The sequence below is a fragment of the Phaenicophaeus curvirostris genome, chromosome 28 (genome assembly GCF_032191515.1).
Source record: "Phaenicophaeus curvirostris isolate KB17595 chromosome 28, BPBGC_Pcur_1.0, whole genome shotgun sequence".
In the NCBI taxonomy this organism is placed as follows: domain Eukaryota; kingdom Metazoa; phylum Chordata; class Aves; order Cuculiformes; family Cuculidae; genus Phaenicophaeus; species Phaenicophaeus curvirostris.
The window spans coordinates 6,802,595-6,819,246 of record NC_091419.1 but is presented as its reverse complement, the minus strand read 5'-3'; the positions used below and the strand labels follow the sequence as shown (position 1 = coordinate 6,819,246).

General features: G+C 51.2%; 1 protein-coding gene across 3 annotated transcripts in view; it reads left to right on the top strand.

The window, feature by feature from the left end:
• Nucleotides 1–16,652, top strand: part of GNG7 (G protein subunit gamma 7) — a 76,151-nt gene that overhangs the window by 17,918 nt on the left and 41,581 nt on the right. For 2 of the 3 annotated variants that reach the window (XM_069878264.1, XM_069878266.1), the window contains one exon: nucleotides 8,807–8,885. The gene's annotated coding sequence lies outside the window, so the exon portion shown is untranslated. Of the gene's footprint in view, nucleotides 1–8,498; nucleotides 8,608–8,806; nucleotides 8,886–16,652 lie in introns of those variants that run through there. The other variant, XM_069878265.1, reaches the window with a different exon arrangement.

Genomic DNA, 16,652 nt, shown 5'->3' with positions numbered 1-16,652 from the left:
TGGCAGCGATATAAATGAACTTCTTTTATGGGCTGGAGCACCTCAGCTGTGAGGACAGGCTGAGAGAGTTGGGGGTGTTCAGCCTGGAGAAGAGAAGGCTGCGGGGAGACCTTAGAGCAGCTTCCAGTGCTGAAAGGGGCTCCAGGAAAGCTGGGGAGGGGCTCTTGGTCAGAGAGTGCCGGGGTGAGATGCGGGGAATGGTTTTGAGCTGAAAGAGGGGAGATGGAGATGAGATCCTAGGAGGAAATGTTTTGCTGTGAGGGTGGGGAGGCCCTGGGTGCCCAGAGCAGGGGTGGCTGCCCCATCCCTGGAGGGGTTCAAGGCCAGGTTGGATGGGGCTTGGAGCCCCTGATCCAGTGGGAGGTGTCCCTGCCCATGGCAGGGGTGGCACTGGGTGGGCTTTGAGGTCCCTTCCGACCCAGACCATTCCATGGTTCTTGTGTTGCTTCTTTGCCTGGTGAAGGTCTTGAACTAATCTGATTATGTTAAAGCTGAGCATCCCTGGAGGAAAGCAGCAGGTTGTCGCTGGTGTGATCTCTTTGGAGCAGCTGGAGGCATTCCCTAAAGCTGGAAGGAGTTTTTAAGGAATCAGCTTGCTCTATAAGTAAATATTTTTAAATGCAGACATCCAACTTTTTTGTTACTATTCTTAATCTGTCTTCTAAAAGCAGGAAAAGGTGATTTGGGGGGATGAAAGTGAGTCGGAAAGTCCAGAAACGTATCTCGTGTTTCCCATAGCAGAAGCCTGCTGGTGCTGTATCACATTTTTGTTCCATTAGTGTTTGTACATTTGTAAATCTGATTTTCCAAGCAGCTTCAGGAAACTGGCATCCTAGAAGTAACATCTTTAAAAATAACTCTGTTTCTGCTGAAGTAAGTCCTGAGATTTCCATATGCTGCTGTCCCAAGGGCATTACTGGCTCCCTAAAATCTTGGAACTCCAACAAGATGCTGCTACGCAGGGTTGTATCCCCAAATATTTACCAAGGAATTAGCTTGTCCCGTTTCTTTAAAGAATGAACTCCTGCGAATGGAATGCTGCTGGCTGCAGGCATTATTTTAATCTTTTTCCTCTTTTGCTCAGGGGAAAAACAAAGCCTGAGCAGGAATGTGTGATTGTGTAGGATCTGTCCCTTCTGAGTGCCCCGGTTGCTCAGGGACCGCTCAGGATGGCCGGGTAGGTGAATGCAGTGCTGCTCCTTGTGAGCTGTCTGTGCTCGCCTCTGCTCCTTTTCCTTAGATCCTTGAGTGTTGAGGCACTTCTCACTTGAACTTCAGTTGGGAATTACTCTGTACAGGTAGCCCTGAAGGTGGCAGATGCCCCATCCCTGGGAACATTCGAGGCCAGGTTGGATGGGGCTCTGAGCCATCTGATGTAGTGGAAGGTGTCCCTGCTCCTGCAGGAGGTTTGGACTGGGTGGGCTTTGAAGTCCCTTCCAACCCGAACCATTCTAAGATGTTTTGACGGGGCCGTGTGGTCTCGAGCTGCACCGTCCCGCACGTGAAGCCCCTTGTGCGTAGCTGCCATTGTACGTGGGGCTGGGGTGCCGAGCTGCTTTGTTCTGCAGCTGCTTCTCATCTCTCCACTCGGAGTTTCGCTTCGCAGGAGCAGCTGCTGCTCAGACTTGGCCTTTGAAGGGACTTTAAAGTGACAAGTGTAGTAGCATGGGTCCTGTCAAATGCTTTCTGTGGCTTTTGGGCTTGAAGCACAGAGCCCTTGAGTTGGGAAGAGCTGCAGGACAGTGGGAAGGCCCTTGCCTTGTCTGTCCTCCAAGCCTTCCCTTTTTAGGACTTAAAAATATGTTCCAGAGCAAATTGCCAGAACAGGCTTCCTAGCAACTTCCCAATTAGCAATTTGCTTCCAAAAGCAAATGTGCCCTGGCTGGAGCAGCTGTTACTTAGTAAAAATCCTGGGCCGTGTGCTGGAAAATGGCAGGAGTTGTGTGGACAAGGGAAAAACAATCTGCTCATCCCTTGGAGGAGTTAATGGGGAAAAGCTGAACTTTACCATCTCTCCTTTTACCATGGATATTTTGCACTGGTTATCCCGAAGCAAAGGTTTGATAGTGATTTACTATTTATAGGTTCTTAGTTTTAGAGACATGACACATCTACCTCTGGTCCAAGAACTTTTGTTATTACAGTACTAAGCAGCAGAGTTAATCCCGGCACTGGTTATCCCATTAAGGTTGTTTAATTTCAAGTGAGATCTGACCAGCTTTGCCTCCAGGAATGCGTTTCTCTCCCTTTAATGCACCAGCACTGGGGGGACCTGAACTTCTGGTGTGGGTCTGCGCCTTACCTGGCCGGCGTGAGGAGACGTGACACGCTGAGCAGCAGGTCGCTGCCTCACGGAGTTGCAGCCCTGCTCTGAATCATAGTCTTGTGCTGATGCATCGCGGAGTTGGATCGTTACCTATCGGTCAGCAGTACCTGTGGTAGTGCTGTAATTTAACCCTGTGATACAGCGTGAACGGTTCCCAAGCTCCTTGATTACGGATCATCTAATCATGGAATGGTTTGGGTTAGAAGGGACCTCAAAGCCCATCCAGTTCCAACCCCTGCCATGGGCAGGGATATCTCCCTGTGGATCCGGGTTATCCAAGCCCCATCCAACCTGGCCTTGGACACCTCCAGGGATGGGGCAGCCTTGACTTCTTGGGCCAACTGGTGCCAATGCTTCACCACCGTCACAGGAAAACATTTATTCCTAGTGTCTCATCTCAATGTCCCCTATTCCAGCTGAAAGCCATTCCCCCTTGTCCTACCCCTCCCCAGCTTTCCTGGAGCCCCTTTCAGTCCTGGAAGCTGCTCCAAGGTCTTCTCCCCACTGCCTTCTCTTCTCCAGGCTGAACACCCCCAACTCTCTCAGCCTGATCCTGTACGGGAGGTGCTCCAGCCTCCCCTGGACTTGCCCCAGCAGCTCCATGTCCTCCCTGTGCTGAGGACTCCAGAACTGGACTCGGAGCTCCAGGTGGGATTTCACCCGAGCAGAGCAGAGGGGCAGCGCTGCTGCTTTGGATGCAGGCCAGGATCCAGTTGGTTTTCTGGGCTGTGAGCGCACGTTAAGCTTGCAGGCATCCCTCAAGCATCTTAAAAGGAGCCTTTTGCTATTTGACAGCTTCGTTTTCCATGAGCTGTGCTGCATTACCTCACGGTGCTGCGCAAGGTGGCATCATCCGCTGGGCCAGAGCGCTGTATCAGCCCCGTGCTGCGCTGCCGGCCGCGGGCTGGGCTGTTTGGCCGAGCGGGGCTTTCTTCAGCAGGGGGAACAGTGAAGCTGTTCTGCACGAGCCACACGCTGCCTGGCTCTGTCTGTTCTAAAGTGCACGGGGTCTTGAGCACTTGAAGTCTTTGACAGCAAAATGAGCAGTCTGCAGCCTGGAGTCAGCTGGTAGAGCCTGTACAAACACATTATTTCCTAATTCTTACTTTAAAACCCCAAGTCAGGTCATCAAGGATGGTGCACACTGAGCTTCAGCTGCAGAGGTGGTCGGGTTCGTGTCTTGTTCACCGTATGAATGTGGCTTCCTAGATTTTTATGCTTTGTCCTGTATGCAGGCATTCTTTGAAAATCCTAAGGACTCGGAACACAATTGCAGGCGCTCCCTAGAGAAGCAGGAGTTTGAGTCTTTTATGCTTAAATTCTCTTTAATCTTTTAATAGAATTTAAATAGAATTTTTATTAATCACATTAGGAATAGTTGATAGCATCAGCCGCCTGCCCACTCCACGATCTGCTGGATCTCGGAGTGTTGGAGGGAAATGCAGTAAGTTCCTCCTGCCAGTGAGCTGGAAGATCCTCGTGGAAAGGCTTTTCTGCAGCGACTGCCTCCCATGGAGTTCCTGGCCCCGCAGGCTTTCGGGTGGGCTGGGATGGATGTTCTGGCTTCCTTCGAGCCTTGCCCTGGCTTTGAGGGAACATTGGCAGCTGCGAGCTCCGGCCCTGGGAGATGCTTTGCATTACCAACTGTTGCCGCTTCCAGTTAGTTCGGAAAGGAATTCCCCTCCTGGCTGCCCACACTCCTGCCAAGGTATCTCTTAAAGTGCCTGAGTTTGCTTCGCCTGCCGCTCGCGTGTTTGCAGAGCGAGCTTGAGCAAGGGGTTCTGGCCCAGGACACGGGGCAAAAAGCTCCCAGTAGGACAGGGTTTTGTTCCAGACCTGTTGGTGTGACAGATTTCCAGTGTGAGTAGAAATGCAGAGCCACTCGGAGTCTTGCACAACGACTTTTAGGTTCTCTGTGCAGGCTTTGTTGCCGGCGAGTGTGCAATATCCGCCTGGAGGAAATTGCAGCCCGCTTATCGGCTGTGGGGAAGGGCACAGGGGGGAGATAGGGGAGCATCCGCTGCGAGTGTGGCTGTCCACACACCGAGAGGTATGTGCTAAACAGCAAACGCTGTACTTCATGTACCCGGGGCCACTTGCCTTTCTGCAGACCTTTCGCCAGCTGGGAAGTGCCGTGGATGGATGAGTGGCAGCCGGAGCACCCCAGCGAGTTTACCCCCTTGGCTCCAGCGCTCTTGTTTTTGGTGTCAGTAAACAGGAGCGTACGCGGTCACGCTCGGCAAGCTCGGTCATGCTGCTGGATATCATGTTCTTTACCTTTGCACTGGGAGAAGCGTGGAAGGAAGGAGGGGGCAGAGTTTATTCCAGCAGGCTGAGGTCAGGCTTGTTTTCCTGCTTTGAGCAAGAACAGACCAGCCCCTGGAGTCGGATTCCGCAAGCCTATAAACAAAAGGCTGGTTTCTGCGGAAAGCTGAAGATGGTGCTGTGTTCAGCTGGAAAGTAACTGGGTTGTTTTTTCCCCTGCTGCAAAGTGTACTTCGTGTGCCAGCTTCCAGTTCAAAAGTCAGTGCAGGAGAAACGCTGCTGGGGCTAAGGGGGCAGAATTTGTGGGGGGTCACAAACCAGAGGAGGGGAGCTGGGAAACGGCTCGTTTGTGCAGGGTTTGCACAAAGCGCTTAAAGAGCTCTTAAAATGGGGACCTGTCAAAAAAGGGATTGTTCAATGCTGTAGTAGCCCTGGGCTGGGTTTGCTGGTCCAGAAATCCCGGTGTTTCTTTAAAACGGAACAGAAGAATCATAGAAACACAGAAAGTTTTGGGCTGGAAGGGACCTCCAAGCCCACCGAGTCCCACCCCTGCCACAGGCAGGGACACCTCCCACTGGATCAGGGGCTCCAAGCCCCATCCAGCCTGGCCTTGAACCCCTCCAGGGATGGGGGAACCACCACTGCTCTGGGCACCTGGGGGGCCAGGGCCTCCCCACCCTCACAGCAAAACGTTTCTCCCTAAGATCTCATCTCAATCTCCCCTCTTTCAGCTGAGAACCTTCCCCCTCATCCTCTCCCTGACCAAGAGCCCCTCCCCAGCTTTCCTGGAGCCCCTTATTCCATACTGGAAGCTGCTCTAAGGTCTCCCCAGAGCCTTCTCTTCTCCAGGCTGAACAACCCCAACTGTCTCATTGGCAAAAGTCGAGGAAGAACACTGACAATCAAAATGCAGAGTGTCTGTAATGTCAAGTTTTCTCTTTTGGTAGAGCTTCAAGACCTCATTAAGTTGAGAGGTGGGTTTGGGTCCCTTGTCTCTGCAGGAGGCGCTGAGCCCCCTCCTGCAGCCTGGAGCCAGGGCTGGTTCCTGTGGCAGCTTGGCATTTATCAGCTCTTACAGAGCACCAGAGACACTTAAACAACTGCACATACTTCATGGGGCCAAGCTACTTGCTATTTAAGTCTGTTTGCAATTTGGAAGCTGTAATTATTTTTTCATGCAATGAAATCATATATAGCAGGCAGATCTGGGAGGCAGCGGAGCAGGGATCACAGCTGAAGGCTGGCTCGGTGCAGCCTGTGATTTATGGGGGCAGGTTCATCTCTTTTAGCAATTAGCAGGATATTGGGAAAGCAATCTTAATTTTTTTTTTCCCTTAGAAAAGGCAGGCAGTCCTGTGTGGGAAGAGGTGAGGGGTGTATCAACTTCCTGAGGGCTGAAAGCGCTCCGGACCCATCACACCCCAGATCTATGGAGGTTGCTTAACCCATGCTGGATGGAGGGAGGAACTGCATCTCCTTGTGATGGAAATACTTCCTTGGAGAAGAGAGGGCTTGGGGGAGACCTTAGGGCAGCTTCCCAGTACTGAAAGGGGCTCCAGGAAAGCTGGAGAGGGGCTTTGGATCAGGGAGTGCAGGGAGAGGACGAAGGGGGAAGGCCTGAAGCTGGAAGAGGGGAGATGGAGATGAGATCTCGGGAAGAAATGTTTTGCTGTGAGGGTAGGGAGGCCCTGGCCCAGGCTGCCCAGAGCAGGGGTGGCTGCCCCATCCCTGGAGGGGTTCCAGGCCAGGTTGGATGGGGCTTGGAGCCCCTGATCCAGTGGGAGGTGTCCCTGCCCATGGCAGGAGGGACTGGATGGGCTTTGAGGTCCCTTCCAATCCAAACCATTCTGTGATGCAGAACAGGGGAGTCACAGAATGTGCTGCTCCTGAGGATGCGTTTTCCAATGTTCCTGGGGGTCTTTTGTGCTGCTGGTCCTGTTTTTCAGCTCCACAGTCCTGTCCATTTTTCTTGTCCCTCTGCAACTCTTTATTTTGGGAAGGCCATGCCCCTTAGTCAACAAAATCCCCTGAATTGGATCCCTTTGAGTTTATTGCTGAATCCTGAGCTGAGCTTGGGCTGCCTGTGCTGCTTTAGCAGGAATGATCGCAATGAGTGAGGCCCCAGCTTTGGCATTTGCTATTCTGGGCTGAGAGGGACGTGTGAGCTCCTCTCCACCTGCTCTGCCCCAGATGAAGCTGCAGCAGGGTCCGTGGGCTGCTCGGGGTGAGCACGCAGATGATGCTGTGGAAAACTTCACCCGAGCAAAGGCAATGGGAGAGAGCAGTAAGGAACTTGGGGATCCTGGAGGGGAGGGAGCAGCGGAGGTGGACCGGGAGCCTTTCTGAGGCCAATTCACAGAATTGTTTAGGTTGGAAAAGACTATTAAGAACATTGAGTCCAACAATAAACCCAGCACTGCCAACTCCACAACTAAATCGTGTCCCCAAGCTCCTCATCCACACGACTTTTGAATCCCTCCTAGGACAGGGACTGCACCACTGCCCTGGGCAGCCTCTCCCAGTGCTCGACAGCCCTTTCTATGAAGTAATATTTCTCAGTATCCAAACTAAACCTTCACTAGCGCAACTTGAGGCTGTTTCTTCTTGCCCCATCGCTTGTTCCTTGGGAGCAGAGCCCGACCCCTGCCTTGCTTTAGCCTCCTTTCCATGAGCTGTGGGGAGTGATGAGGTCTCCCCTCAGCCTTCTCTTCTCCAGACCAAACATCCCCAGATCCCTCAGCCGCTCCCAAAGCCCCTGTTCTCCAGCCCCTGAGGTGTTTGCACTTTACCCTGTGCTCTGTTTTCTCCTTAAAGTTCTTCTCTTTCACTCTAAGGGTTTTCCCCTTGCTCTCCCCTTCAAATTTGTGTGGACAGTGAGCATTTCCCACTCCTTTTTGGAAGTCGATGTTTGTGAGAGTTGCTGTCCTCAGAAAGAACCCCCCCAAAATTCAATACTGGTTTTAAAATGATTGTTTTGGCAAAAGGGCTGCTCCTCATCCTTTGATTTACTGAAATCAGAGGAAGATGGAGGTGAAAAGGGCAAGGCAAGCATGGTCTAAAACCCAGTGGAGAGCAAATGACGTGGGTTTTGCTCCTTTAAAAAAAAAAAGTTGTTTGTGTTCAGTAAGTGGAGAAAACAAGTGGGGTTGGATTTCAGCTCAGATGGATTCTTGGAATGAATCCGTAGCTCTCGCTCACAACAGCTTTGAGTTGAGTGTGGTGAGCGGGGCTGGTGGAGATGGTTGAGCAACACTTACTGGTAAGCAGGAAGGAGGACGTCCTGCAGAGCCGTGTGGTGGGGAGCATCCCAGCAAGTCCAAAAGCTGAGCATGGCTTGTTTTTCCTCATGGCCAGCTCATTCCCAGACCTTTTATTTTTGTGCTTGTTTCTTGAAATCTAAGCTTGTGTCTGTGTTCAGCCAGGACTCTGCAGGCTTCCATGTTAAAACAATGTTCTGCAGCATTCCCCCTCAAAATAAAGAGGTGCAGACACCTCTCCCACTATGGACACGCAACATCTGTTGATGTAGTCCGGTACTTCCATTCCTGCAGTGGAATCTGGAGCAGAATATTCCAGTGAGCTCCCATCCCGTAGTTGCAGGGTTCGTTATCTCCAGTTTCAGATGCCGTACATTCACATCCAGTGTCTGAACTGCACAGCGTGACCACCAGGTCTTGCCTCTTCGTTATAAACACAAGGGAAATTGAGTTCCTTGTCAATCATAGAATAGTTCAGGGTGAAAAGACTTCTAAGATCATCAAGGCCAGCCCTTAACCCAGCACTGCCAACTCCACCACTAAACCATGTCCCTCAGCACCACATCCACATGGCTTTTAAATCTCCCCATGGATGGGGACTCAGTCACCAGTCTCCTAACGCTCATTTGAGATGATGTGAGCATAGACAGCTACGTGTGTCTCTTGCATGCATCAAAATGAAGATGAGCTTAGAAACACAGGAAAATTCAAACAAATCAATGGTAGTTTGTAAATGTAGCTGGGACATTGAGTTCCTTGGTATGGAAAATTGCTGTCAGTAACACCAGAGAACAGCAGTGAGCAGCAACTTCTGTGTTGCACTAATTAGTGAATTAAATATTGCCATGATAACATTACAGTTAATGGGGTAAAATATATTGTTCCAAGTTACAAGTTTGTTAATAATACACCGTGTGGTATAGCAGTGATGGATCTCCTGAATTCCTTTCCTTTCCAGAGGCAATCCTAGCTGGGATCCCTGGCAGCAAGTGCACCCTGCGAGACGTTAGCCACCACTGCTCCGCTGCAGCAGAAAGGTGAGTAAGGAGAACTCTGCCCTTGTGGAACGTGCATCATTTCATCATTGGTTTCCCTTCCGTTGATGGTTTGGTTTTACCTGTATCAACAACTCCATCAAGAGATGTTGAGTATCTATGGTGGGAGAGTTGTCTGCACCTTTGTATTTTGGGGGCAATGCTGTAAAACACCGTGGCAGGTCATCCTGCTGCGGTGCCTGCCCAGCTACGTTACCTGTTCCCAGGTGTGCTTCTCATCTGACTCGTGGTGCTCTGGCTGGTCCGAGTCTCATCAGACTCCTGATGCAAGGGCTGGTGATTACTTGCTGCCCACACAGAGCGACGTTCTGCCTCGTTATGTAACCGTAATCCACTGCCTTAATTAGGGAAGGAGATCTGTAGATTCCAACGAGGACACGTCCCTTTGAGTCAGAGGCATGAGGTGTGGGGGAAGCCTTTGTTCTTATTGGGAGCCCAGGCAAGCAGCAGGTTTTGCTGTAGTTGATGATGAAGCTCAGTTTCCTTTTTTACCGAGCCGTTGCTGGAACGTGTGTGTGTGTTACCCAGAGCACACGAACAGGAGGTGTGAAATGATTCTATATTACAAACGATGGCTTTTCCATTCTGTATATCAGTGGGTTTGCTCTGCTCTGGAATGTCATATGCTGCCAGTGTCCTGTCCTCTCCCTGCCCTCTAAGCAGAGGCAGGAGATTCAGCCTGGGGGTTACAGTGTGCGCCTTGCTGGTCCTGTGCTGTTTTCTCTCGTCTTTGGCTTCACCTTGATCCCACTTTCTGGAAGTACACGATGACCGTAATGATTTTTGTCCATTCTGCTGAGGACAGCTCTTGCAATTCACCTTGTATTCCATTAAAATTATTAAATCGTCGGTTCCAATCTTCCCTACACCAACAATCAACACTAACACATTGTCTGCTAGTGCTGACTAACAAATCCTGTAATTAGTAATCTCCAGTTAATGAAGCAGTATGGTGATTAAAGCGTCATGACTGCTCTGTAGGAGAAATAAGTTAAATATCAGTTGTGCTGCTTTAAATTGCCCAGAGCTTTGTGTGATCTCAGAGCTCAGAATCAATCGGTAGCGCTGCTCTACAAGTTTCAGAACAATTTGTCCATTTTGGTGATATTTTTCTCTCTGTGCTCCCAAGTACGATATTTAAATTTGATTTAAATTGGAATCGTGCCTGAAGCTGTAGTTCACTTCCTAGCAAGCCTCACTGACCTCACTGGCATCGGACAAGTAAACTTCAGGGTGGCTGAAGGAAATGATGGTGAGATAAAAGTGGCATTTCATCTGCACTGACTTCCTAGGAACATAGAATCATGGGATGGTTTGGGTTGGAAGGGACCTCAAAGCCCACCCAGTCCCACCCCTGCCATGGGCAGGGACACCTCCCACTGGATCAGGGGCTCCAAGCCCCATCCAGCCTGGCCTTGAACCCCTCCAGGGATGGGGCAGCCACCCCTGCTCTGGGCACCCTGGGCCAGGGCCTCCCTACCCTCACAGCAAAACATTTCTCCCTAAGATCTCATCTCAATCTCCCCACTTCCAACTGAAAACCGTTCCCTCTGTTCCTCTCCCTGCCCTCCCTGATCAAGAGCCGCTCCCCAGCTTTCCTGGAGCCCCTTTCAGCACTGGAAGCTGCTCTAGGGTCTCCCTGCAGACTTCTTCGGGCTGAACAAGCTCAACTCTCTCAGCCTGTCAGATCTCAGCTTCTCCAAGCATCCCCCCAAGTGCTCTGTTCTTTGAAATACAGCACCCTTGATCTAAAGATAATCCATCTCTAGGACAGAATATGTGAGCAAGGGACCGTTCTCAGCTATGGGTTTGTCATCTCACTGAGCAGGAGTTCCTTTACCTTGCTGGTGTTTCACACATGAGACAGGAAAGATAGGATTTCATAAAGGGATTGCTGATGCATGAAGGGACTTTGGAGGCGCCACGGAAAGCGCTTGTGCCAAGTATGACGCTGTGAAGACAGAGGTGACCAGAGAAAGGCGATCCCACCACTCACGTTCCACAGTCCGTATCTCCCTGGGAAATTCTCAGCCCCTGAGTGTTCCCAGCAGCGAGAGATACCATTTCCTTAAAGCTTACTGAAAAGATTCCCAAGTATTTCATATAAGCAGCTGCACAAAGTCAGCATCTGCTGAGCAGCAGGGCAGCGATGGACAAATGGGCTGTGGTCAGACCCAGCGGCTCCGCGGCACAGGTGGTGCCAGGACCTGCCAGCCTACGGCGGGTGAGATTCCCGACCTCACAAGGGAAAGACTAAGTGATGTGAGAACTGCTTTGGAAAAGGAAGCAGTAGAGACACGCTGATGAAGTGCTGTGCGAGGAGACCTTGGAGCAGCCTTCCAGTACTAGAAGGGAAGGTGTCCTTGCCCGCGGAAGGGGGTTGGAACTGCATGGGTTTTAAGGTCCCTTCCAGCCCAATCCATTTAATGATCTCTGTGAATCCAAAGCCAGTTGCTTTGTGTTTTGGTGTGTGTTGCAGGAAGGCTCTGGGAGGTGGAAACGGTGGCGAGATGCACACCTTTGTGGCTTTGGGTGCCTTAATCTTGGAAAACCCAATTTAGTGGGAAAAACTGCATCTGGAGCCGCTGCCTGCAGTGAGCGGGTCTGAACCGCAGAGGTCTCTGTTCAGCCACCTAAGCCTGGGGAGTGTTTTCAGTTTGAGAGCTGTTGTTATGCTGTGTGGCCCTTTAATATTAAATAATGCATATATGTTTTAATAAAACAGACTGTTAGGCTACCATTGCTTTAATTGCAGTGACAGCGACCGGTGCGGTCCGACCAGCCCAGCAGGGCGAGAAGCTGCAGGGGTACAACTCCTTGCAGGTCTCCCTGGCGCACTTGGAAGAGTCAGCTGAGGCTCTGCAAGGAGGAGGATGGCTTTTCTTGCTGCTCTTAGCCCCAGCCCTGGCTCCACAGAGCAATCCTGATCCAGAGCTGCCTCCACAGCGCGGGATTTCGAGGGTGGGTGTCGGCAGATGGCAGCAGCCTGCCCTGCGCCCGGTGTTATTTCTGGCCAGGAGATTCCTCGGTCCCCTGGATTCAACACCACAGTCTAGACTTACTGACAGACAGGATTCCTCTCCCGTTAGGTAAGCCAGATGGAGACGCCCATTATGCAGATTCCCAGCCGGAGTGTCCCGCTCTAACAGCTTTCAAATTCTCTAAATAAGGTGCTGTTTATACAGAAATTTGGAGCAAGGCTTTGGGTAGCGTTCAGCTGCCTGGCCCTCGCGGCGTGATGTTTTCTTTGAAGACAGCTAATCAGCACAGACAGAGTGCTTTCTGCCCTCAGCAGCTGTCCAGATGTGGAGCAGTTGGAAGAGGCGTGATGCATAAAGAGAGCTAACGTTGTTCAAATAAGAAACTTCATGGCCAGTGCATCCTGTCTTCGTCGCTGCAGAGCTGTCCGTGCAGACGTGGATTCCGTTAAATCTAACATCACAACACAGACTGAACAGACATTTAAAGCTGGGCAGGGGCTCTTGATCAGGGAGGACAGGGAGAGGACGAAGGGGAACGGTTTTGAGCTGAAAGAGGGGAGATTGAGGTGAGATCATAGGGACAAATGCCCAGAGCAGGGGTGGCTGCCCCATCCCTGGAGGGGTTCAAGGCCAGGTTGGATGGGGCTTGGAGCCCCTGATCCAGCGGGAGGTGTCCCTGCCCATGGCAGGGGAGGGACTGGGTGGGCTTTGAGGTCCCTTCCAACACAAACTATTCCATCACTCAAAGCCTTTTTGGTTTCTGAGCAGTTTCTGTGCATCCTGGTGCACAGAAGGGTTAGAGCCTACAGCGACCCGGTGCCTTTCCCTGTCAGGCTGCCCTGTTTGGTGCCTTGTGTGACTCATGCCCTTCGCGTCCTGGGCTGAAGGAGCAGGGAATTGATCATGAGTGATTGTCCAAAGGGGCTGGAAACATCTGTGGCATTTTCACTCTTTCTTTTTTTACACACAAATTAAAGGAGCCTTTCAGGCTGCTGACTGCTGGCTCATCCTCGCAGCGGTAGACCAGAGGCTCTTGTCATGTACTTGTTGCATGAGCACTAATTTCTGAGCACTTAGTATTTCTTCAAACGCTTTCTAATGTGGTTCTGTAGCTCATCTCTGTCCTTCTGCCCCCAGTCTGAAGTTGCTTTGATTTCTTCAAGCCTCAGAACACACATTTTGACACAAAGAGCTGGGAAGAGATGACCGGAGGCTTAATAAGATGCTTGTTGGGTTGGTATCTGGCAGCCAACCCACATTCAAATTGCTGTTAGTGCTGCACGGTGATCGCATCTCTGCTCAAGAAAACATTGGAAGGCTTCCTAATCCTGAATTCACTGCACAGGCACGTGATTTACTGGGAATTAGCTTGAATGCGCTGCAGAATGGTTCATAAATACCTACATGGCCTAATATTAGATAATGGAAAAACAAGTACAGCGGGGGTTTTGTCAGTTCTCTTCGTGGTGGCCCCGCAGCCGGCCCTGTGGCCTCTCTGTTTGTGCCACCACGGCCAGCCCCGATGCTTCGATTCCCTGCGAAAGGGAGAAAGGCTGTATGTTTTAAATGTGGATGTTACTCCTGTTTTACTGAGTGTTATTTGTTTTGGGGCAGAGTTCAGTCTCTAAAGGACACTTTTAGCCATTTTCAAGGGGAACAATAATACGGCGTAACCTGGTGTTCAGGGTGGTGTTGACAGCCAGGACTAATCCTTTGCCCTTTGCTGTTGTCATGGTGCTGAGGGGAAATCTCCCTTCCCGTCCTGTGGGCTGGGATCCCGTCCCCTCCTGCGTGGGGAGGTTTGTCCTTCATCCTCCTCTGCGCTGAGCCTGGGACGTGCTCTGCGCGTTACAGCTCGCTGCAGTCTCCAGTCGCTCTCGGTGACTCGGTTGTGGCCAGCAGCTCGAGGGAGGTGATGCTGCCCCTCTGCTCCGCTCCCGTGAGACCCCACCTGGAGTCCCGTGTCCAGTTCTAAATATAAATATATGTAAAAGTGCCTAAACAGCACTCACTTTACATATTTTTATCTGGTTTCCCATCCAGCTGCCGTCTGGACGGGCGTGCATTCCTCAGCCCTGAGGCCAGCAGCATTCCTCGGCTCCTCTGCCCTGGCTCATTTGTTTAGTATTTGTTTAAATTTTGAATCCCAGAATTGTCTCCAGGTCACTTAAGCTCCCAGACACCTTTATGAGCTGTAGCCGCAGCCCCCACCCTCTGGCATTTTGAATCTTATTTGTGCTTATTTAAAAGTGTGTTGGCAGCTTTCAGTTGCTGTAGTTCACTGGAATTAAGCTGGAAGCCCCAAATGCCGTTTGATTGAGTAAAGGCAGTTGCAGTTTGCTCATTAGGCACTCAATTTATTTTTAAATCTGAAAGGAAATTTAGAATCATAGAATCACAGAATGGTTTGGGCTGGAAGAGACCCTAAAAACCCACCTAGTTCCACCCACCTCCCACTGGATCAGGGGCTCCAAGCCCCATCCAGCCTGGCCTTGAACACCTCTCAGCTCAGGGAATGCAGGAGCTCAGCTGTGAGCTGTTCTTTCTATACTAATCAGTCGGTTTGTAATTCCAGCCCCAAGGTACTTGTGGTGGTGGTGGTCACGTTCCCAGCTGTGCGAGACCATGGATATGATGTGTGCAGAAGTGCCTAGGGAGAGCCAAACCAGTGATTGCTTTGGGTGTTGTGCTTCTAAACTTGATGTGCGTCTCTGCTTTTGACCTATTGCCTGATTTGTTATTGCTGCTATTGGATGGAGATGGACAATCCTCGTCCCCAGGTCAGAGCACCCGTTGTGTGGGGGAAAGAACCAAACCAGCCCCAAAAGACAGGTAGAACATCCAATTCCTCAGTGCCTTTGGTGGAATCCTGAACTCAACTCAGCTCCGACCCGGTCTGGAAGCACCGAGACAGCAGTATTGGAATTCTTCATCTTTTTAAATGAGAAGTAAGTAGGTTGTTACTAATCTGGGCTTTCTGTGTAACCGTGAGGACACGGCCAGGACCGTGCCCAGTGCAGTAAATCATTGATCTGAAAGAAACAGGCACTCCCAGTACAAACAAGCAAAGAACTTGAACTTGCCTTGGACACCTCCCATGTGAACGTTACCGTAGCCTGGTGTTGAAATGTAATTGATTCTTGGCATTTGGAAGCATACCAGCAGGGCTCTGACCGTTAACAGCCAGAGGCTGGACACCGGCTGATCAACCGCGTGACGTCGTCTGTGCTAGGAGCGTCTTAGACCTGCATCTTCTTGGGTTTTGCTTTCTGCTTCAGGTCTGGACCAAAGGGAAGGTAGAGTCATAGAACTATGGAATAGTTTGGGTTGGAAGGGACCTCCAAGCCCATCCAGTCCCACCCCTGCCCTGGGCAGGGACACCTCCCACTGGATCAGGGGCTCCAAGCCCCATCCAACCTGGCCTTGAACCCCTCCAGGGATGGGGCAGCCACCCCTGCTCTGGGCACCCTGGGCCAGGGCCTCCCCACCCTCACAGCAAAACATTTCTCCCTAAGATCTCACCTCAATCTCCCCTCTTTCAGCTCCAAACCGTTCCACCTCATCCTGTCCCTGCACTCCCTGATCAGGAGCCCCTCCCCAGCTTTCTTGGCACCCCTTTCCCTATTGGCAGCTGCTCTAAGGTCTCCCTGGAACCTTCTCTTCTCCAGGCCGAACAACCCCAGGTCTCTCAGCCCTTCCTCGTACGGAAGGTGCTCCAGTTCAGCTTTTCTGCTGATCCAGCCTGGAGACACTCACAATGCTGAGATCTGGTGGTCCAGATCACAAACCTCGGTGATGTTCCTGCAGACAGCGTGAGCATGGCTTTGGTTCTATACACACCACCTGTTAAGAATAACTTTGTCGAGCATCTGCAGAACACAAAAAAACCTCAGTAACATGGGGACAGGCAGCAGCATCCACAAAATTGCCTTATAAAGCATTGCTCCAGCTGCAGAGCCTGCCAGCAGGAGTGGCCTGCCCTGCCAGTAATTCCTCTCCTTTCCCTGTTGCTCCTGCCAAAGTCACACCCACTGCACCCGGATCGATGCAGAGCCCTGAGGCTGCCAAAGACCTGCAATATATGGATTTTTTTTTTGCCTGACTTTGAAACAACCGTCTGGAGACAGGGAGAGGGAAACTGCAGAGCAGCTGGGAAGGGCGCTTGCTGCCAACTTTAATGCTATTGCATCCAGGCCCTGAAACAAAAGGAGACGCTTCTTTAGTGTCTGAACAACACTTGCTGCCCCTTCTCATTGGTTTCAGGGTTGAAAAAGCCCCCACGAGTCACACAAACTGCTTTTACGAGCCTTTGCCTCTGTAAACCAGTCCTGGTCTTGTTAATTTTCCTTTCACCCATGAAGGAAGGTGCCCAAAAACCAATTTAACTGCTGGTTTGTGTGACAGCAGAACATCCAAACAGTTCTTGGAGCTCTAGAAGAAATCTTTTACTCTTTCCTGAACCGTTGCACTTGAACTGAGCACAAAATGGGCCCCTCAGTACGAGTAGGACATCGAGGGGCTGGAGCGCGTCCGGGGAAGGGAACGGAGCTGGGGAAGGGGCTGGAGATCAAGTGTGAGTAGGACAATGAGGGACCTGGGGCTGTTTAGTCTGGAGAAAAGGAGGCTGAGCGAGACCTCATCGCTCCCTGCAGCTTGCGGAAAGGAGGGCTGGGGGCTCATACGTCACGGCTGCGTTCTTCATCTTCTGTAGTTTAACCTTCTGTTCAGCAAAAACGGTCGCTTAGTCTGCAAACACGTTATGCGGGTG